The following is a 9161-nucleotide window of genomic DNA, read 5'->3' as shown; positions in this document are numbered from 1 at the left end:
GAGCTTAAACCTATATTATTTTCCCTTCTACAATAAAAAAATCTACTGAAAATTATGTATCCATTTTCATGTGAATTTTGTATTTGTCTCTATTGTAACTGCCCCTACTATGTGGATGATGCTTGACATCTTTCCTAAGCTGTGGTCTAAGACCGTCAACTTTGTACTTTACACTTATATGAGCTTATATGTGCCTCAAGCTCATACTCTCTGAGACTACTTAAATAAAACTTCCCCTTTTCTCCACCAACCATATCATCCCCATAACTTCTTTCCCTTAATGGCATGATATTTCTTCAGCCCCTAGTTGGGGACTGTCCCCCTTCAGGGGCCCCTATAAGCAACACATCAACAGATCCTTCAGTTCAACTTCTCCTATGCATTCCTCATCAGCTCTAACTCTCTATGCCCACTGCCATCTCATTCTGGTCTAATTTGCCATTATCTCCTGCTTGCTCTGTGACGGACCCACCCAAGCACCCCTCATTTCTTCTACTTCTTCTCCTTCAGCTTGGTCATCACACGCACTGTGGATTACTCTTTCCAAAGCCCAGTTCTGTTGCATCGTTCTATTGTTCAAATACATATCCTCATAACTCCCTTGTACCCACAAATAAACCCTAAACTAAGTAATATTCATTCTCTGTCCACAACCTACCAATTTCCTCTGTAACACCAATGATTCCCCTCATACGTGTGTCATTCTTATCAATCTAGAAAGTTGCTATCTACAAACACGCCTTCTGGTGTGCTTTGCTTGAACATGTTCCTGTCAGAAATACTTCCTCTTTTGGCTTTATTTTCCTCGAAGTTCCAGTTTAAGTGGTGGGTTCTTTGTAAAGCCTATAATGGACCTTCCGTGGCAACCACTACTTCTGATGTGGATCTCACCTCTCCTCACAGTATTCTTAGTTGGGAGTGTGTTATACATGCTTACCTGTTATGAGGACCTTGTGTACATGTTTCAGACTGTTTTGTGCCCACTTTCATTTCTCACACAGTGTCTAGTCAAGTATCTTCTTATCTTATTGGGTATTCCAGAATATTTGGTGAATTAAAAAATAAAAGAAAGAGGGGCACTGGGGTGGCTCAGTTGGTTATGTGTCCAGCTCTTGATTTCGGCTCAGGTCATGATCTCAGGGTTCTGAGATGGAGCCCTGCTTCAGGCTCTGCACTGAGTATGGATCCTACTTAAGATTCTCTCTCTTCCTCTCCCTCTGCGCCTCCCCCATAGCTCGCACATGCACAGGCACTTTCTATCAAGGAAATTTAAAAATAATTAATTAATGGGAGAGAGTCAGTGACGGGGGTAGATTAGGGCTTTGAAGTCAGATGTCTGGTTTCAAATCCAGGCTTTGCCTCATACTAGCTGTGCAATCTTTAGCCACATTACTTAATCTCTTCATACATTGATGTCATTATTGATAAAGCAAAGATAATATTAGTACCTGTCTCCTGAGCTGGTTGTGAGGAGGAATTATGGTAACATGGCATGCTTAGGGTAATGCCTGATATAGAGAGGCCACTCAGCATTAGTAATCACTACTACTCTTGCTGTGACAAATGCTGTTGAAATTCAGAGAAGAGAGTTCTGGGTAAGCAGGAGTAACTGAAGGAAGTTTCAGGCAGGTGGGGCAGGAGCTGGGATCATGAATAGAGGACAAGAGGAGAGGACATAGTATGTTTTATTTTCCTCGAGATCTCAGAGCCAATCATCCAAATGGTACCACTCATCCTTGGCCATAAAGGTGGTACTTCCTTCCCAGCTCTAAGTCCTTTTGTTAATTAAAACAACAACAACTTTTTAGGATCTTGTACTTCGGGGCATTTTTATCTCCCCTGCACCTGGCCCACATTTTTCAGGAGGGCCATCACAACTCAGAGTTCAGGGCCGCCTCCTGTTGCCTCCTGCTGCCAAAATCTCTGCTCTCAGCCTTGCTCAGGCTCAGCCCAGGAAACATCTGCAAGGGCGGCTTTGCAGTGACACATTGTCAGCATCAGACTGCCTGGCCTGAGCAGCCTGCTGGGCTCACCTCCTCCAGAACGTGCGTGGGGAGGCCCAGGAAAGAACTGGGGGCCGAGCATGTCACCTGGACATGGAGGCCTCAGATGACATGATCCTATTGTCTAAAGGACAGCCGTCTATTGTTTTGTTCTTTTTAGTAAAATAAATAAAACCTCCTGTTGCCATGGTAATGTCTGAGCCGCCTGCCCAAGCGTGGCCTAATGGTCCCACCTGGACTCATCACCTGGGCTCTTGGCCTAGCGGGGTTATGGAGCAAGTAGGAGACTAATTATTTGCACAGCCCCAGCCTAATTAATAGCTTTGGATAGGGAACTTCCTGGACTTGGCTGGGGACTACTCCACCCATGAAGCTTGATTATAGCGGCTATTTTGAAGTTCATTTTTGTGACTCCCAAAGGGAAAGGCCACTTGATGGATGCAGATTTTCCTTGGAGGCCAGGCATGGCTTACTCACCTTACACCTCAACACATGGTGGCTGAGCCAGTGCTTCCCTCACCCCCCCAACGCGTTCTCCCAAAGAGAGCAGTGGCCAAAAGAGGCTACACGAGGCGCTTTCAATGGTTCTATTTCCCTGCTTCTCTTCCAACTTGTGCCTTCCTACTGGGAATAGGTTCATCTCAAGTTGGAGATGAGGAAAGATTTCTGAAGATTTCTATGTTCAGGAAACAGATCTTTTCTCCATTTCCAACTTCCCATGTGTGTATGAACAGCAGAGGTAAGGCTCTCTCTTTCTGGTGGTCTCGGAAGCCACTTCGCCTTTGAGACCTGAAAGGTAAAATACATCGACATTTTCTGAGATGTTTTACTTTAGCTATGCTCATGGACTATGCCAAGCAGTTCTGAAATGTATTTCTTCAGAGGGTAAACACAAGGTTGGGATGGCTTGATGGGATGGTCAATAGATGATTCATCACTGGAGATGAGAAAAACAAAGACCGAGCTGCTCCAGCTTAAAGCTATTTCTAAATGTGAGCCCAACGTCACTTTCTTCTCAGTTTGGATCTCTCATTGAAGACCTCTGCAGTCAGTGTGTTTTCCTTTGATATGGAAATGCACGCATTGATCCTGGCTGGAGGACCTGCCTGCCTGCCTAGGGATCCCACAGCTCTGGGAGGCTGTCTCAGGTTGAAAGTGGGAGAGCAGAATTCATCTGGTCTCTGTTTCCACTTCCTTCCTCCACCCTGTGTCTGAAGTTTTGTTTCCCTTCTGGTGTTCTCTTTCCTATCTCAAATTCTTTCTAGTGCTTAGGGAAATCTCTTTCCATTTTCAAAAGCAAAATAAACGAAGCTGCAGGACAGGCGTGTCCTGCTCCTAAAAATACATAGTGGGGTACAATTGTATACATCTTAAAACTGAAGTGCGATTTGGGAGATGGGTGCACTAGGCCCTGTCTATGAATAATTCAAAGTGATAAGGAGATTCTGTTTGCTTACCAAGTGGTTTTTAAACGAACAGAAAGAAGACATAGGACCGGTTTTCGGGCAATAGAGCCAAGGCCGAGGATGCTCAACCAAGACAATCACAGACAGATTGCTGCATTTCCTCAGAGTATGAGATATCATGCATCTGCATTTTGAAGCTTATAAATGATGAGGCTAAAAGTTGTTTTTCAACGTACAATATTCATTTGGGGAGACCATGTAATTATTCCAACTGAGGGATCTTAAATCTTTCTGGGGTCCTCCCATGGACAGAACTAGAGAGGTAGGTATTGCCCTCATTGTTCCCCTATAGTCTACAGATTTTTCAAGGCCCTAAGATAATATTTGAGACTAGAAAAAAAGTAACTGCGTCAAATTCAAAAGGAAGCTATAATAAAAATTAATAAATTTGTTTGTTATTATGTCCAATGGTCTATAACCATTCAACAGAGAGATAATCCATATTTGTGTAAGATGTAGGTACAATGTCATATGTTTGATATATTATAATGTAGGCTTCCACCAGTTAGAATGCTTAAGTTGTAGGAGGGTTATTCAATGGTCCTGTGCAGGTCTACATCATAAGGCATCATTTTAATTCAGTAATTAATTAATTAATTAATTAAAAATATTTATTTATTTATTTGAGAGAGAGAGGGGGAGAAAGAGAGAGAGCAAGCATGTGAGTGAGGGGAGGGACAGTGGGAGAGAATCTTCAAGCAGAAGCTTGAAGCTTGGTCTCACAACCCAGGAGATCATGATCTGAGCTGAAACTGAGTTGGACATTCAATTGACTGAGCCACCCAGGCACCCCAAAAGGTTATTTTATTATTTTTATTTGTTTCAGGCTGAAAATTTAGTGATTCATCAGTTGCATAGAACACCTGTTGCTCATTACATCAAGTGTCCTCCTTAATGCCCATCACTCAGTTACCCTATCCCCCACCCGCCTCCCTTCTAGCAGCTCTCAGGTTGTTCCCTATAGTTAAGAGTCTCTTATGGTTTGCCTCCCTCTCTGTTTTTATCTTATTTTTCCTTCCATTCCCCTATGTTCATCTGTTTTGTTTTTAAATTCTATATATTAGTGAAATCATATGGTATTTGTCTTTCTCTGACTGACTTATTTTGCTTAAAATAATACCCTCTAGTTTACACACATTGTTGCACATGGCAAGATTTCATTCTTTTTGATGGCTGAATAATATATCATTGTAAATAGAGACCACATCTTTTTATCTATTTATCTGTTGATAGACAGATGGGCTCTTTTCATATATTGGTTATTGTAGACATTGCTGCTATGAATATTGGGGTGCAAGTGCCCCCTTTGCATCACTATTTTTGTATCTTTTGGATAAATACCTACTAGTGCAATTGCTGAGTCACAGGGTAGTTCAATTTTTAACTTTTTAATTTTTATTTTTCAGTAATCTGTACACCTGATGTGGGGCTTGAACTTACAACCCTGAAATCAAGAGTTGCACGCTTCACTGACTGAGCCAGCCAGGTGCCCCCATAAGGCATCATTTTAGAGTCTTGTGTTGCTGAGGAAAAAAAATGTCATAGTTGTTAAGAACTCAGATGATGGGTTTAGGCCTCATTTCAGTTCAGAATCTTTACATGATCTGGGGCAAGTTCTTTATGTCTTACAGCTTTTTTCCTCCTCATTAATAAAGTAGGAATAAGAGTTCTGTATTTACTACATATTTTTTTAAGTGGGAAAGCCATTTTGTACAGTACCTGGCATATAGAAAGCCTTCAGCAAACTTTTGATTGCAATTATTGTTCTGTTGGCCAATATTGTCCTGCATTATTGCTTTTAGTATTCTTCATGCCAGGCTCTAACTGGGATGTAGGCTGTCCCCAGAAATCAAATTCACACCTAAAAGAATAAAAATGAACCCCTAGTAAGGACATCTGGAACAATGGGCTTCAGGTTTTGAGGGCAGCTCTAAATGATTAGGTGTGCTATGTCATGTGAACACCACTGAACTATGTACAGAATGCCTCTCAGAGTGGAACCTTCTCACTTGACTGATTTATTCTGGCATTTTGGGTTCAAAGAACAAAGATACATATAAAAAATAAGCTACATTTCTCTCTTCATGGAAATATCACTTGGGATGACAGCTATTTCCATAGAGTATAAATGTCTTCCTGAAATTTCCCAGCTCCACCATGCTTTCCCATATCTCTCTCTTTATGCACACATCACAGCCTTTCTGCCCTCTTCTTGGACTGCTTGCCATTTCTTTTTATCTGACTTACTCCTCCTCATTCTTCCAAACCCTGCTCAGATGTATCTCCAAAAGCATCCCCCAACTCCACCAGTTTGCATCAGGTTGCTTTTAAACTTCTTGGGATAATATCTAATTGCAATTACATTAGCCTGAATCTGAGGTTAGTGCCCAATCCTAATTTATAAATGATTAATTAAATGCCTGTAAAGTGTGATATTATTTAGGCCTAGTCTACATCAATTTTAACTCATTTGGTTGTATTTGTAAAATATTCAATGTATGCTTTCGGGGCATTTTGATATGAAATGTAAGATGAGGTCTACAAAAGTAAAAGTGCCTAAGACCTGTGAGGGCCTTAAAAGATAAAGCTGTTTAATGCAAGAATTTGAGAGTGTCCTCTGAATAATAGAATGGAGTAGTGAATATCTCTGTGAATCCAAGGATTAGACTGTCTGGGGTTGAATTAATTTTTTAATAGTTGGGATCCCTGGGTGGCGCAGCGGTTTGGCGCCTGCCTTTGGCCCGGGGCGTGATCCTGGAGACCCAGGATTGAATCCCATGTCGGGCTCCCGGTGCATGGAGCCTGCTTCTCCCTCTGCCTATGTCTCTGCCTCTCTCTCTCTCTCTGTGTGTGACTATCATAAATAAATAAAAACATTTTAAAAAAAAGGTTTAAAAAAAATAATAATTTTCTAATAGTTACGATTTGTGTGAATTAGGCAAGTCATTTAACTTCTCTAAGCCCTGATTTTCCCATCAGGAAAATTGGAAAAATAATAGTAACAAACATAGAGGTTTCTTTTGAGATTGACTGCCAGGGTACCTGTCATGTTATCCATAATGTGCCCTTTGGACGTATGGCGAGCTCTCAGGAAGCACTCTGTTGGGAAGACTGTTAGTCTGGTTGTTCCACAGTGCCTGGAAACTAGTTGCTTCTCATTAATATTTGTTGACAGATGCTGATTAGACGGTGTAAAGTGATAAGTTCAGTTTCTGACACTGATCAGTGTCAACAAATGGAAGCACTCGTCTAGGCTGTTCCAGAGCCTTCTTGCTGCTTGTTGCACCTCCCTTCAATTCATTTTCCACTTGAGCACCAGAGGTTTTCCTTATTGAAAGCATCATTCTCTTAGTCACCGTATTCAGTTAATTAATGGATCTCTGGTATCCTCAGAATAAAGCCCATCCTCTTTGGCATGACATTCCGGGATCTGGGATCTCCTGGGATGTGGGCCCTGCCCAAAGAATCATGTCATTTCCTGCTCCACTTATTCTGCACTCTCTCTGGCTCTCTGAGCAGCCTCAAGCCTCTCTCCTCTCTGCCTCCTTTGACAGGCTATTGCCTCTCCTATGCTCTCCCCATCCCCAGCCTGCAACTTAGCTCTACTATTATCTCTCTGTGAATACAATTATGATGTTCTCCTCATCCATCCCAGGCAATTTTATACTCCTCACACACATCTCTATTGTATGTGTATGAAAGATAAATATATACATACATATGGTTATATATGAATAGTCTATGTGTGTATATCTACATCTATGTATCCATACGTATCTTCACATCAGGCTATACTATTTTTAATGCCTCTATTATCCCCACCAAACTGTAGTCTCCAACGTATCATTCCTCAGAATTACTCTGCTGCTTGTTTAGTGTCTGGCATAAAATATATAATAAATAAATGAAGACTGATATATATTGCGACATATCTCTTTGCCGAGTGAACAAGTGAGAGAATGACTGAATCCGTGGTTGTCTGATTGACTGAAGAATCTTATATGTCAGGGGCTGTGTCTATCTAGTTTGAGTTGAGTGGTGTTGGCATGACCACACAAGTCTGTACATATTTGTGGATTGAACAAGTGTTATTTGGTGATGAAATGCCAAATGCTGTCTTTGTGTATGTGTGTGTGTCCTTTTTTTTCTTTTTTTTTTTTAATTTTTATTTATTTATGATAGTCACAGAGAGAGAGAGAGAGAGAGGCAGAGACATAGGCAGAAGGAGAAGCAGGCTCCATGCACCAGGAGCCCGATGTGGGATTCGATCCTGGGTCTCCAGGATCGCGCCCTGGGCCAAAGGCAGGCGCCAAACCGCTGCGCCACCCAGGGATCCCTTCTTTCTAGTATTCATTGCTATGGCTCTGTGACTTCAGCTTCACACAAAGTAGGTCAGAGCAAGGCAGTGGAGGGGAAACTGGTCCTCCAGGGCAGGAGGCCATAGTCTCTTCTGTCTCCCCGCTACCTGCAAGGAAGGATGTGTCTTGGGCTGGAGAATTCATTCCTGGCATTTCATTCTTTGTCTTCTTTTGAAGTTAACCTGAGAAATAAGGATATCCTCTTATCTGTAACTCATATTTCCAACCTCCCCTCTTAACACTGGGGAGGACTTTTCCAGACATGGCGGCATAATGTAGCTGAAGAGGTCACTGGGCTGGACAGGGGAGTTGGGTGTGGATTACAGCAGGTTACTTGAGCCCTGTGGACCTCTGTGCCTTCATTTATTAAAGGGGACTTTGCCATGCTCCCTCCAGTTTTAACATTCTAGTGTTATATAATGACTATGGTGCTGATAAGGGTGATTATGCGGTACTAGTAGCCTTAGGAGAGGGTCAGTGGTGAGTTCAAGTCCTCCAGGCAAGCTCTTGCCCCCTGTGGCATAAAATCAAAGAGGGCACATTTTGCTAATGTGCTTTATCTTGCCCATCAGCTCTGGAAACTAATTCCATGGGGTGATCACAGTCAGCCATCCTCTTCATCTGAGGAGATGCAATCCCAGGAGCAACTGCCCTCTGACCTGCTGGCTGGCCTGTGCATTACTCACCCTGTCACCAGTCCAGAGACTGGCCCAATGCCTGCCGGGAGCTTCTCAGGCTGGAGCAGCAGCAGAGCCAAGGATGAAACAGGATGCTTATTGGGAGAGGCGGCAGGGTGGGAGGATGATGCAGCCCAGACCAATAACACATGTTCAGTTTGAGTGCCCAAGGAAATGTAGATGTACTATGATTAGAGAAAAACAGAGTGGCTACATGGGCCCCTGGGAGAAAAATATCTGGTTTTGGTACCTGGACACAAGGAAAGGGTCATGGTTTTGCCAAACCAAACAATTGAGGTATGAGAAACAGGCCTGGCTAATATGCTGGTGGCTAAGTCACCTTTGTCTGTCTTTCCCATTCAATCCAGAGCTCTGGCTACAATCATAAAAAAGATCAGTTAAAAGGTCAGTTCCTGACAGGATCCATAGTGCACCACAAAAAGCCAGTCTGGGTTGGAGTCTGGTTTAACAAGTTGCTCATCCTGTGAATGGAGCCTGGAAAGTTCTTCTCTAGCAACGGTGGTTCTGGAGGACTCCACAGAGAATCCTTCTAAACGGAGTTCCTGAGTTTTAGTGGACATTACATCAGGTATCCCACCATGATCCTGGAGAGGAAATAAAGATAGGGGGAGATGGGGAGATGGTGGAAACTGGAAC

The 9161-nt window shown here is 42.7% G+C and overlaps 1 long non-coding RNA gene across 1 annotated transcript; it reads right to left on the bottom strand.

The window, feature by feature from the left end:
* Positions 1-2391: 2391 nt before the first annotated feature.
* Positions 2392-7610, bottom strand: LOC140625641 (uncharacterized). The gene is made up of 3 exons (XR_012024980.1): positions 6512-7610; positions 5189-5330; positions 2392-2792 (listed from the first exon to the last, which is right to left on the bottom strand). It is a non-coding gene; the product is annotated as an uncharacterized lncRNA (long non-coding RNA).
* Between the last annotated feature and the right edge of the window lie 1551 nt (positions 7611-9161).

This window comes from Canis lupus, chromosome 3 (genome assembly GCF_048164855.1).
Source record: "Canis lupus baileyi chromosome 3, mCanLup2.hap1, whole genome shotgun sequence".
Lineage (NCBI taxonomy): Eukaryota > Metazoa > Chordata > Mammalia > Carnivora > Canidae > Canis > Canis lupus.
The sequence above is the reverse complement of the archived record's forward strand: the minus strand, read 5'-3'. Positions and strand labels throughout refer to the sequence as shown.